Genomic DNA, 14,838 nt, shown 5'->3' on the forward strand with positions numbered 1-14,838 from the left:
AAAAAAAAAAAAAGTCCTATAATCTCCCCTAAACACCCCTGACTCCTGGGTGCCTGTCCCCCATGCCCTTCATCTCTAAGACTGCTCTGCACTCACTGCCCTCTGCGTCTGCTGTGCTCAGGTATCTATTTCCTTCAGGGCTGGCTCGGATTCAGCAGCTCTGAGTCAACAAGGAGTTGGGAGAGAGAGACCAGCTTTGCAGGAAAGCAGGACTCAGGCACACACATCATAGGCTCATTCTCCAGGCTCTGCCTTCCCCCTTGAGCTGCCTGTCTGTGCTACAGCCTTTGCTGAAGGCATAAAAGACTTTCCTCTGAAGTCCCAGATGTCTAGAAGACTCTCTTCCCTGGTGAACATGAAGCACGACTCCATTTACTTTTTCTGATTTTGCTTTGATCTGATTGTTCCTTTTCTCAAAGGAAAAAAAAAAAAAATCCAAGCAAGAGAGAGAAAGTTATGCTAAATTTCCCTTGTGGAGCCAGACAAGGGAATACAATGGGGGCCTTATATCCTGGAGGAATGCAAGGAATCCCGAAGATGGGCACAGGCCGCCTGAGCTGAGCGCTTTTATAACAGAAGACACAAGAGCAAGGAGACAGGGTACTGTGTCTGCTCAGAGCCAGCAGGATAAATTGACCCCGAGACCTGGGGGTGAAGGGGGAGGGAGGTACCTGAAGTCATGGAGTTTCTGTGAAAAAGAGCAGGTGAAAAATATTTTAATTCCTATTAGGTGCCAATTTCATAAAAGTATAAAAATAAAGTGGGAAAAATGTCAAACATACAAAAAGTGAAAAAATTGGTATAATGAGCATCCATAATATTTTCCTATACTTGCTTTCTTATATTTTTATACGTGTTTTCATATACACATATATGTGTGTGTGTGTGTGTCTGTGTGTATGCACACAGATGTAAAAGACTGAAATACTTTAAAGGAATTAAACATATCAGGATACTCCACTTCTAAACTTAAGCTTTTCTATTCCCCAAATAAGGATATTTTGCAATTTAACAGTAATAACATTATTACTCTTCAAAGTAACAATAATTCCACACTATCAGGTAATATACTGTCTTGAGTAAATTTCCCCAGTGGCACCAAAAATTTATTTTATAGTTGGTTTCCTCAAAATAGGAGTCAGTCAGACCAAGCCAACTATCTGGTTGGCTGTAACATTTTGTATCTATCTAATGACTTCCTTGTGGTATCATTTAAATGATTTCTCTCTCTCTCCTGTTTTGTTTGTGTTTTCACTGAAGGTTAGATCTAAAGATGTGATTAGTTTGGGGTTCAAGATTTTTGGTGAGAAGTCCTCACAGGTGATGCTGTATAGTTCATACTGCAACATATCAAGGGGCGCATAATGTCTGGCTGTACTATTAGGGACAGTAAATGTCAGGACCCGGCATGATAACAGTTTTGCTATAATGCTACATCATACAAACTACAAGGCTTACGGGGGAAATGGGGATAAGGGTATAACATTCAAAAACTTTGTTGGTGATACATAACAGAAAAAGAGAAATAGGAATCTATTAAAAACAGTAGCAGTTTTACACATGTGAAATGGTTATGAAATATATAAATACTACAACAAATATAGCACTTAATCTTAAAAAAGAAAAAAACAAAGACCTGAAGCTTGCTTGTGGAAGTGGAGGGTTGCAGCTTATGTCTTTTGAAGTGATGGAAGATGAGTTATCTGAAATGGAACAGAAAGTTCCGACACCAGATGTGGATGGGTGTAGCTCATCACACATGTACTGAAATGAGGTAGCTGGTAGATGTTTGAGATGTGCACAGGAGTGCATTTTGTATATTCCTAGGTGGCTTGGTTCAGCTAAGTACAGCATTCACCTACTGTTTCTTGTGCACAAAACCACATACAAGTAAATGTTAAAGTGTGCTATGCTCAACGTGTTTCCTAGTCTATCAATTGCATTGGAGACATTTCACATTTCAAAACCAGTGTTATATCAGAACTGAGTATTTGTACTGTAAAATTACAGTATTTGTAATTTATGTCTTCTCTTTTTTTTTTCCCTTGGTCATTCTAAAGACTCATCAATTTTGTTGATCTTGTCAATGAAAGAGCTGTTAGTTTCAGTACATTTTTCTAGTCTTTTGTTCTCTAATTCATTTATTGTGCTTTTATCTTTATTATTTCCTTCTTCTAGTTACTTTGAGTTTAATTCACTCCTTTTTTTTTTCTAGCTCCCCCTAAGGTGGACGTTTAGACCACCAATTGTAGATCATTTTTATTTTCCTCTATCACTTTTTAGATTTATGTATTTCTTGCTAAATGCTACTTCAGCTGCATCTCACACATTCTGACAGATTTGTTTTCATTATCATTGTATTAGAAACATTTTCCAGATTTTCACTCTGCAAATATGGAGTAGATATACTTTTCCCTATTTCTTCTATTAAGTACAGCTAAAAGTATTGGACAATTTATTTTAAAGAAGCACAAGAAGACCCTGAAAGGTAGAGAGCAAAAGGCAGACTGGCTTGGAACCTCAAGACTAGAGTAATGACAGGGTACCAGGGGTGGTATCAGCAGAGGCTTTAGTGGGGATTCTGAACTGGCATTCCCCACATCCCCCCACCCTTGGCAGTCATAAGAGGTCACCACCCCCCACACAGTGTCACTGGAGGCCGACGGGGGAACCTGGACCTCCAGTCCCACCTGTCAGCAACACGCCATGCCTCCCTTCTCAAAACAGAAAGAAATGATAAAAAAAAAAAAAAAGGGATCTTGGAATATCAGGAAAGAAGAAAGAACAAGGGAAAGAGCAAAAATATGAGTAAAGAAAATTTACTTTTCCTCTTGAGTTTTTTAAAATTATGTTTGACAACTGAAGCAAAAGTTGTAACATGTTCTAATTTGGTTCTCAATATACAAAGAGAAAGTTTTTAAATTTAACATTTATTTAAGACAATTATAAATAGAAGAGGGCAAAGGGATATAAAGTGAGATAAGGTTTCTACACTTCATTCTAAATGGTAAAATGTTGACATCAGGAGACTATCATACACATGATATATATCATATATAATACCTGAAGCAGTTGATAAAAATCTACACAAAGTGACATATTCAAAACACTATAGTTAATAAGTAAAAATGATAAATAAAAACAGAATTCTAAAGTTATTAAAGTAACCCACAGGCCTGGCCAGTCTGCAACATCTGACTGCGGCATCCGAGGGGCAGTGACCCGCCCGCCCACAGCAGAGGAGAGCTGCATCTGACCCCGTGTTAGGAGGAGGCGCGATCTGCTTGCCGACAGGTGCTGGGAGCAGCACAGAAGAGGGCGCCAACGGAGGGCCTCTGAAAACAACAAGCTGAGCTTCCAAAACAGGACGAAGACAGAAAGACTTCACATTAAAAGCACACAGACTCCAGGAGAACACCGACGACCCCCCCCCCTTTTTTTTTAATCTGTTTTTACCTGTTCTGTTTTCTGTTACTCTCTTAATTTTTACTTCTTAATTCATTTCTATTTCTCTTGGGTTTTGATGTCCTGTTATTGATTAGACACAGGTTTCAAATACATTTATTCATCTCCTCCCCTTTTTTTTTTAAAGGTTTTAAAAGGACATCTCAACCCAATTAATACTCTGCTTCAACTCGCTCTTCTATTATTCATTATACACTGTTTTCAAACCCTCTTTCTCCCTTCTTTTAAAATTCTTTCTCTCTCTCTCTTATTTTTTTTCTTTTTTTCCTAAGTTCTATTCCTAAATAGGCATTAGATAGATAAAATCCTTAAGATCCAAAATAGACAATTGATACTCCATAAACCACAGTGCCAGAGAGGTATGAGCAAGATGAAGAAGCAGAGAAACCTTTCCCAATTAAAAGAACAAGAGAAATCCCCTGAAAGAAAAATCAATGAAATAGACATTGATAGCCTACTAGATCAAGATTTCAAAAAAGGAGTGATCAAATTGCTGAAAGAATTAAAAGAGATAGTGTTTAGAGATATAAAATATGTCAAAAATGAAATTGAAGCTATAAAGAAGAACCAAGTAGAATGGGTAAACTCATTGACAGAGATGAGGAATGACCTAATAGCTGTGCAAAGCCGACTAGATAATGCAGAGGAACGAATCAGTGATCTAGAAGCCAGGGCAATAGAAAGCACCCATTCAGAGAACTACAAGATAAGCAAATAAAAAATAATGAAAATAGCATAAGGGACCTATGGGATAATATAAAGCATCCCAATCTTCGCATAATAGGGGTCCCAGAAGGGGAAGAAGGATCAAAGGGGATTGAAAAGGTTTTTGAAGAAATCATGGCTGAAAACTTCCCAAACTTAAAGAAGGAATCAGATGTCCAAGTACAGGAAGCTCAGAGGGTCCCAAACAGGAAGAACCCAAATAGACCCACACCAAGACATATCATAATCAAGATGGCCAGAGTCAAGGATAAAGAAATGACTCTAAAGGCAGCAAGAGAAAAGCAAAGAGTAAGTTACAAGGGAACCCCCATAAGGCTCTCAGCTGATTTCTCTACACAAACACTACAGGCCAGAAGGGAGTGGCAAGATATATTCAAAGCCCTGAATGAAAAAAAGGTGCAGCCTAGGATACTTTATCCAGCAAGGCTATCCTTTAGGATAGAAGGAGAAATAAAGAGTTTCACAGACAAAAAAAAAAGCTGCAGGAGTTTAGCAACACTAAACCCATGCTAAAAGAAATATTGAAAGGGCTATTCTAAATAGAAAAGCAGCAGGATGCTACAGAAATGAGAAACTCACAACTGGAAAGGTGATAACTCATGAATTACAAATAAAGAAAACACGAAATTATAAAAGAAGACATACAAATCACTGAGAGTGGGAGAGGGAGGCAGGGAAATAAAGAATTTTTTTTTCTTTCTTTTTAAAATTTTTTTAACAGTAGGATGGGTTTGAGATCATGTTACTGTCAGTTTAATAAAAACAGTTATAGTAATGGGTTAATAGATTTACAATAAAGGGTAACCACAAGTCAAAAATTTACAAGGGAGTCACAAAAATTAAATAAAATCCATGATAATACAAAGGAAAATTACCCAACCACAAAAGGAAGAAGAAAGGAACAAAGAGGATATACCAATTCAACTGCAAAGATAAGTTCAAAATGGCAATAAACACACATCTATCATTAATTACTGTAAATGTTAATGGACTAAATGCTCCAGTCAAAAGACACAGAGTGGCAGACTGGATAATAAAGCAGGAACCTTCAATATGCTGCATACAAGAGACCCCACTTTAGGGAGAAGGACACATAAAGATAGAGAGTGAAAGGATGGAAAAGGATATTCCATGCAAATGGAAAAGCCAAAAAAGCAGGTGTTGCAGTACTGATTTCAGACAAAATAGACTTTAAAACAAAGGCCATAAAGAAAGATAAAGAAGGACATTTTATAATGATTAAAGGAGTGATACAAGATGAAGATATTACACTCGTTAATACATATGCACCCAATATAGGAGCACCTAAGTACATAAAATAATTACTAACAGAGATAAAGGGGGACATTGATGGGAATACAATCATAGTTGGAGATTTTAACACTGCATTAACATCACTAGACAGATCTTCCAGACAGAAAATAAACAAGGCAACAGAGAAATTAAATACTACAATAGAAAAACTAGATTTGGTGGATATTTTCAGAGCATTACACCCCCAAAAAATAGGATATACTTTCTTTCCAAGTGCACATGGAACATTTTCCAGGATCGATCATGTGCTTGGGCACAAAAGAAACCTCAACAATTTTAAGAAGATAGAAATTATCTCAAGCATCTTTACTGACCACAATGCCATGAAACTGGAAATCAACAACAGAGAAACAAAGGAGGAAAAAAGGAAAGCATGGAGATTAAACAATATGTTATTGAAAAAACAATGGATCAATGAGGAAATCAAAGCTGAAATTAAAAAATACCTTGAGACAAATGATAATGAAAGCACAACCACTCAAAACCTATGGGACACAGCAAAGGCAGTGCTAAGAGGGAAGTTTATAGCGATACAGGCCTTCCTCAAAAAGAAGAACAATCTCAAATAAACAAGTTAACCCACCACCTGAATGAATTAGAAAAAGAAGAACAAAAAGCAGCAGAAGGAAGGAAATAATAAAGATCAGAGAGGAATTAAATACAATAGAGATTAACAAGACCATAGAAAAAATCAACCAAACCAAAAGCTGGTTTTTTGAAAAAGTAAATAAAATCGACAAACCTCTGGCCAAACTCACAAAGAAGAAAAAAGAGAGAGCACAAATTAGCAAAATAAGAAAGGAAAATGGAGAAATTACAACAAACAAAATAGAAATACAGAATATCATACGAGAATATTATGAAAAACTATATGGAACCAAACTGGATAACCTAGAGGAGATGGACAAGTTTCTGGACTTGTCCAGATGGACTGTCCACCAAAACTGAATCAAGTAGAAACTGACCACTTGAACAATCCGATCACTAGAAAGGAAATAGAAATAGCAATTAAAAACCTCCCTACAAATAAAAGTCCAGGACCGGATGGCTTCCCCAGGCAATTCTACCAAACATACAAAGAACTCATACCAGTCCTTCTCAAACTCTTCCAGACGATTGAAAAGGAGGGAACACTCCCAAACTCATTCTATGAAGCCACCATCACCCTGACACCAAAACCAGGCAAAGACACTACAAAAAAAGAGAATTATAGGCCAATATCACTGATGAACATAGACGCCAAAATCCTCACCAAAATTTTAGCAAATAGAATCCAACAACACATAAAAAAGATTATACATCATGACCAACTGGGGTTCATCCCAGGGACACAAGGCTGGTTCAACATACGCAAATCAATCAATGTAATACATCACATCAACAAGAGAAAGGACAAAAACCACATGATCATCTCAATCGATGCAGAAAAAGCATTTGATAAAATTCAACACCCATTTATGATAAAAACTCTCGCCAAAGTGGGTATAGAGGGAACATATCTCAACATAATAAAAGCTATATATGACAAACCTACAGCCAGCATAGTACTCAATGGTGAAAAACTCAAAAGCTTCCCACTAAAATCTGGGACAAGACAAGGATGCCCACTATCACCACTCCTATTCAACATAGTCCTGGAAGTCCTAGCCACAGCAATCAGGCAAGAGAGAGAAATAAAAGGGATTCAAATTGGAAAAGAAGAGGTAAAAGTGTCACTATATGCTGATGACATGTTACTATATATAGAAAACCCTAAAAGGTCCACACAAAAGCTACTAGAGCTGATTGAAGAAGTCAGCAAGGTAGGAGGTTACAAAATTAACGTTCAAAAATCAGTTGCATTTCTTTACACTAACGATAAATCAACAGAAAAAGAAAGTAAAGAAACAATCCCCTTTAAAATAGCACCCAAAGTAATAAAATATCTGGGAATAAATCTAACCAAGGAGGTGAAAGAATTATACAGAGAAAACTATAAACCATTGATGAAGGAAATTAAAGAAGACTTTAAAAAATGGAAAGATATCCCATGCTCTTGGATTGGAAGAATCAATATTGTTAAAATGGTCACACTGCCCAAGGCAATCTACAGATTTAATGCAATCCCTATCCAATTACCCAGGACATATTTCACAGAACTAGAACAAATCATAATAAAATTTATATGGAACCATCAAAGACCTAGAATTGCCAAAGCATTACTGAAGAGAAAGAAAGAGGCTGGAGGAATAACTCTCCCAGACTTCAGACAATACTATAGAGCTACAGTTATCAAGACACCATGGTATTGGTACCAAAACAGACATATAGACCAATGGAACAGAACAGAGAGCCCAGAAATGAACCCACAAACTTTTGGTCAACTCATCTTCGACAAAGGAGGCAAGAATATACAATGGAATAAAGACAGTCTCTTCAGCAAATGGTGTTGGAGAAACTGGACAGCAGCATGTAAAACAATGAAGCTAGAACACTCCCTTACACCATATACAAAAATCAACTCAAAATGGATTAAAGACTTAAACATAAGACAAGATACAATAAACCTCCTAGAGGAAAACATAGGCAAAACATTATCTGACATAAATTTCAAAAATTTTCTCCTAGAAGAAATAAAAGCAAGAATAAACAAATGGGACCTAATGAAACTTACAAGCTTCTGCACAGCAAAGGAAACCAGAAGTAAAACAAGAAGAAAACCTACGGAATGGGAGAAAATTTTTGCAAGTGAAACCGACAAAGGCTTGATCTCCAGAATATATAAGCAGCTCATACGACTCAATAAGAAAAAATAAACAACTCAATCCAAAAATGGGCAGAAGACATAAACAAGCAATTCTCCAAGGAAGACATATAGATGATCAAAAAGCACATGAAAAAATGTTCAATATCACTAATTATCAGAGAAATGCAAATCAAAACTACAATGAGGTATCACCTCACACCAGTCAGAATGGCCGTCATTCAAAAATCCACAAATGACAAATGCTGGAGAGGCTGTGGAGAAAGGGGAACCCTCCTACACTGCTGGTGGGAATGCAGTTTGGTGCAGCCACTATGGAAAACAGTGTGGAGATTCCTCAAAAGACTAGGAATAGACTTACCATATGACCCAGAAATCCCACTCCTGGGCTTGTATCCAGAAGGGAATCTACTTCAGGATGACACCTGCACCCCAATGTTCATAGCAGCACTATTTACAATAGCCAAAACATGGAAACAGCCTAAATGTCCATCAACAGGTGACTGGATAAAGAAGAGGTGGTATATTTATACAATGGAATACTACTCAGCCATAAAAACCGACAACATAATGCCATTTGCAGCAACATGGATGATCCTAGAGAATGTCATTCTAAGTGAAGTAAGCAGAAAGAGAAAGAAAAATACCATATGAGATCGCTCATATGTCGAATCTAAAAAACAAAAACAAAAACAAACAAACAAACAAAAACAAAGCATAAATACAGGACAGAAATAGACTCACAGACAGAGAATACAGACTTGTGGTTACCAGGGGGGTGGAGGGTGGGAAGGGATAGACTGGGATTTCAAAATTGTAGAATAGATAAACAAGATTACACTGTATAGCACAGGGAAATATACACAAAATGTTATGATAACTCACAGAAAAAAAAATGTGACAATGAGTGTGTATATGTCCATGAATGACTGAAAAATTGTGCTGAACACTGGAATTTGACACAACATTGTAAAATGATTATAAATCAATAAAAAATGTTTAAAAAAAATAAAGTAACCCACAGGAAGGCAGAAAAAAGAAAACAGAGAAACTAAAATCAGAAAGAAAAAACAAAAAATAACGAATGGTAGACTTAAGGCCTAACATTAGCTAAATAAACTGTCTAAATAATATTAATTAAAAGACTGATTGGCAGAGTGGATTTTAAAAAGGGGGGAAATTTTGAAGATTATTACTTGCCATTTGGATACACAAAACCAAAGCACTTGGTTCAACTGTTCCTCTAATAGCTGACTCTTTTCATGATCTGTCACTTAAACCACAGCCAGGTGCTCTTTGAGTTAATTCAAATATCACATCTCCTATGAGACTAATGCTGCCATTTTACAATGTTCAAAATAAACCAATGGGGTGGGGCCTATTTATGATCATTCTAAAGAATATACATAAAGAGAAAAGTCAGATTGGACCCAAATGTAAAATATCCTTATAAAAATGCAAAACTTTCAGCTATTGTCTTATGTATTTGTAATGTATTAAGTTACTGTTATTTATTTTGATTTGTGGTCAGAGAACATAGTGTATAATATTTCAGTCTTTTGAAATGTAATGTCCTAGCAAATAGTCTATTTTGGTGGAAGTCCCATAAGCACTGGGAAAGAATATGTACTCTGCAGACGTTGTGGGTAGTAACCTGGCAATGTTAGGTCAAGGTGTTATTCACATCTTTGTCCTGAATTTAACTAATTATTCTATCAATTACTGAGAAAAGGACATTAAAGTCTCTAATGATAATTGCTGATACTCTATTTCTTCTTTTACTCCATCAGTTTTTATTTCATGTATTTTGAAATTACTGGATATGTACACATGTGTGATTGCTGAGTCTTGCTGAATTAATCTTTTATCGTTATCAAGTGTCCCTTATTATGTCTGATAATCTCGTTGCTTGGTGCCTACTTCATTTGATGTTAAAAAGCTGTACCACCTTTCTTTTTTTTTTTTTTTTTTTTTACATTTTTATTGATTCATAATCATTTTACAGTGTTGTGTCAAATTCCAGTCTGTACCACCTTTCTTACACTTCTATTTGTAGGGTGTATCTTCTCCTTTGCTTTTACCCTTATCTATTGGCATCTTTATATTAAATTATGTCTTTTGTAATCAAGTATAGCTGAAACTTGATTTTTAATCCATCCTAACAATCTCCGAATTTTAACTAAAAGCACTTAGCACATGTATACTTAATGTAATTGCTGATATAGTTGACTTTAAGTTTATTATATTACTGCCATTTAAAAAAAAGTTTTGTTTCATCATTTTGTATTTCCTACCTTCTCTTGAGTTAATCAAATAATTTTAGGTAATCTCTTTGAATTCTTCTATTAACCTTTTAGCTACACCTTTTTAATGTAACTTTTATTTATGTATTTTTATTTTTAAGTGTTTACTGTAGATATTATGTTAAGTATTCTTAACTTACGACAGTCTACTTTGAAATAACACAGGCAGTCCTCACTTTGCATGGTAGTGCAAGACTGTAAAAACGAACCTGTAAGCTGAAACTGTGCAAAGCGATCTTAATAATCAATGGAAAGAATCACAGTTGTTCTGTGACCTTTAAAAATTTTTGTCCAAATATTAAAAACTCTCCTACTGTTGGTTATAAATGGATAGGGAAATTGAAAGAAACAGTAAGACTAATGTTTATTTAGTACATTGTAATTTAGAACATTAGGAACATTGAACATTAAAATGTCCTATTTGTTCATCAAAAAAAAAAACTGTCAAGAGTAGTTTGAACAGTGTTTGCCTTCTCCTTCTCATCATGTAATTCACGATACAGAGCAAACACTGTTTACATGTGGATGAATTATCATACTCCTTTCTATGTTAGGATCTACCTCCAATATTGTGCCCTTTGCACTTTCAGTGTTATGAAATAGCTCTGAGTTCAATTATTGTGAGGTTCTTTGCCAGATTTCCCCACTCTCTCTGGTGTATTTTCGTCGTCTTGTTACAATCATTTTCCTTACTTTATATACGTAGTTATACCCACTCCAAGTTCCTCCAGCTGCATATTTTGAATCTTTCAAGTAGCAGCCTTGTCAACATTTCCATAATCAGCAATTCTTCTATAATTCCATTTATGTTTGTTTCAAATTTCACTTCCAGGGTCATCAGTATTCATTTCATTTTAGCATTTTTATCTTCGTTGGCCGATTCCCTTTTTGATTATCCATTTTTATAAAATGTCATGTTGGTTTATCACTGGGAGACAAGGAGGTAACACAACTACATGCCTTGCTGACTGTGCGAACTGAAAAGGGACCTGTATAGACCAATCACTCACAGACTTTGAAATGAGTGACATGGTTGGTTACTGATCATGATGTGCATGTGCTGTTTACATAGTTATTTGTTGCCTGAAGAGCTAGGAGTGAGTTGCATATGATGTAATTGCTCACAGTGTAACACAGTAATGAAATCTGAATCATATTTTTATGGGACTGGTATTATTTCACCAGCTGAGGACTGGACTACTTCATGTAAGAACCTTAATATGGACCTTCTCATTCAACTCTTATTTCACTTAGCTATCCCAGCGATTGGCTTGCCTTTGAGATCTGCCCAGAGAGAGCCTTCAATTGCTTTCAGTGATATCAGGCCTTAGGCTTGGAAAGCTTCTTCTGTAAAATAATCCCTATCAATTGACACTTAAACCAATTTCACTGTAATTTCACATTCTCTTTAGCAATGGATGAATTTCTAAGTAGGCTCAAAATTGAAGTATTTAACATTAATCAACTTAAGTTTGGATTTTTTTAATTAAAAAACATATTGAGTATCTGTTTGTGTGGTCATTAAACTCTTGGAGATCTCAAAAAGTTATATACTTCATTGTCCCACGTCTGGGAAAGCAGATTTACAGCCCTCAGAGGATGGCAAAGTATATAAGGTGAGAAATAGATTCTGTAAGTATTCAAGTATTAGAGACTACTTTGCTTAATCACATGTTCAGAGAAGGTCTCATCAAAGATAAGAAATGTGAGAAGAGTTGAGATTTAGAAAAAGAACAGAGAGAAAAGCACTTAAATTATGAGCATGAACAAAACAATTACGGGGGGAGGTGGCATAGCATGGCACAGGGCAGCTCTCAGTCTCGGCTGACCATCAGAAAAGACCTGGTAACTGAGCAACACAGATTTCTAAGGGCTGACCAGAAAGCTCCCCAGGTATTTCCAGTGATGAGCCAGCTGTGGGTTGCTACAGTAAAAACATGTTTACCACATGTTCACTACTTCAGCAACTGTGAAACAACACTTGGCTGTTTCCATTTACTTACTTGATTCCTATAAAGCTGATTTAGTCCAAAGACTACAAAGCCCATCATGAATATGACACTAACATTGGATAGAACTGATTAGAAGATATAAATCATTTCTCCATTTACAGAAAAGGAAGCCTGGGGACAACATCATGTTTATAAAAAAGTCTTAAATAAAGACATACACTCAAATTTGGGGGGTGGGGATGTTCTCATGGCAGCCCCGGCTTCCTTTTTGGTTGCCTTTAGCTCCCTCTATCCCAGCAGCCCTGTGGACTTCCTAGGCAGTGGACTGACTCAGCAGGCATCTTCAGGTGAATGGGGAGCTCTTGCATAGAAAGTTTCCTACAGTATTTGGCTCCTTCTCTTTCTTAGGATACTTTTCCTTTGGCTTGCCCTTCCTCCCCATCAAGGGTAAGCTCCAGAGACCTGAGACCTGAGTCTGGGTGGGGGAAAGGGAGGCCAGGAAACCTCCCTTTCTGCTGTGGAGCTGCAGCAGCTCACTTCAGGCAACAGAGACACTCTGGATCCATGCTCTGGCCAAGCTGGACACCAGTTCAGGCCCCAGCCAGCCCTTTGCTCATCCTCATTCTCTTCTCCCTCAGGTTCAGGGGGCTGGGAGGCTAGGGCAATACAGGCTTTGAACTTCCTGGTCACCTAACCACCCATAAATCTCTCTCCACAACATGCAAGTGCCACAATATCTTGTAGAAGCTTAAATGTTAGAGACTTGCAAACCTTATAGAAATCTGAATCACCATAATTTGAATCATTCAAATCTAACTCCTTTTAAAGCAACTTAGCATAGTGGGGTAATTGTAAAGTGCTAAAAAAAAAAACAGCTATGGACCAAAACAATTCCACCCTAGTGTATTCTGAAATAAATGCAGCATGATAAAGTGTTCTCATTCTCCTGGAATCACAAAAACTTGTCAACTAATTTATAATTATCCTAGAAACAACAGTGGGTTTTTTGTTTTGTTTTTTTACTACCAGAGTTTCAGGGATTCTCTATAGCCCAACCATAGGGGTAAGTTATCTCCAAGTTATTCATGAAATACAAAGATGTTCATCGTGAAAAGACAAGTCTTCAAGTTCTCTTCATTTGGTGTCCATTCACAGAGATCGAGTCCAAGAGGGTAACTATCTCCACCAACTTTCCATTCTTGAACACACTTATGTGTTTGCCTGAATTTGCAGTTTGCTTATTTGAAAGCTAAGTTGCCCTCACAGGTGTTTGATAATGATGATGATAACAAGCTCTAATAAAATAAAGCAAACAAAAACAAAACAACGAATACACAGGTAACTTGCTTCATCTGTACTGAATTCCATACAGACGCCCATGGTTCCACACAGGAAGCTGTCACGGGGTCCCCATGGGTTCCTTCACAGCTCCCTTTGGCCCATCCATTCCCAAAGCCTGAAAATCATAATAACTATTAGATGAACGAATCGAATTAGAGGTGGGTGGTGTTTTGGCCCAATATCACAGCTGTGGGAAGCTGGGCTGAGTCTGCGGAGAGCATTTGGAGACACAAGTGAAAAAACAGTCTTTGTCTCGTGTGTATTGAAAGGACCTACAAACCATCAATCAGTTCTTTCCAGCCCTGTGTGCATAGATAAGCAATTATTCTCACTCTTGCACCTTTAAAATGCAATGGATTGTGCTAGTGGTAAACTTTCTCATCAATCACTGAAATACTATTTAGGAAGCAGTATGTGGAATCAGGCTTAGAGGGCCAAACCATGTCCTCATCCATTCACCCACTGATCATTCAGAAATTCATTCATTCACCAGGAGTTGATCAACCAGCAGTCTAGGTCCTTAGTTAGGATCTAGAGGTAGAAGAATGAATAATGCTTGCTTCTTTCTCCCTAACAGTTCACAATCTAGCAAGAGAGACAGACATACAAATAACAAATCATAGTACAACATAGCTAGAGCTATAGGGAAATGCTCCTAAGCTTCTTTCCCCCAGTGCATGCACATATCAGATTAATCAGTATGAACCATGTCTGGGCAAAATGGCTGGCAGCACACCTGATGGATCAGTTTTCCACTGGACACCCGGTAAAACGAGTGGAAATTCAAGGCCCCTGAAATTCCCCTTTGCCCAGGTTAGTCACATGTTCCATCCCCTTAAAGTAGCCAATGATGTTTTACTGCCACCACTGATGGTGCTCTTTGCTTGCCCACTGAGGTGGGTGGTTCTTTGTAACTACTGCTGATTCCCTTCCACCGCTATTTCCTTTTCTGGAGTTGACGAGGAAGGCTTCACTTCACACCTGTATTTGTGGT

Source organism: Vicugna pacos, chromosome 4 (genome assembly GCF_048564905.1).
Source record: "Vicugna pacos chromosome 4, VicPac4, whole genome shotgun sequence".
Classification (NCBI taxonomy): domain Eukaryota; kingdom Metazoa; phylum Chordata; class Mammalia; order Artiodactyla; family Camelidae; genus Vicugna; species Vicugna pacos.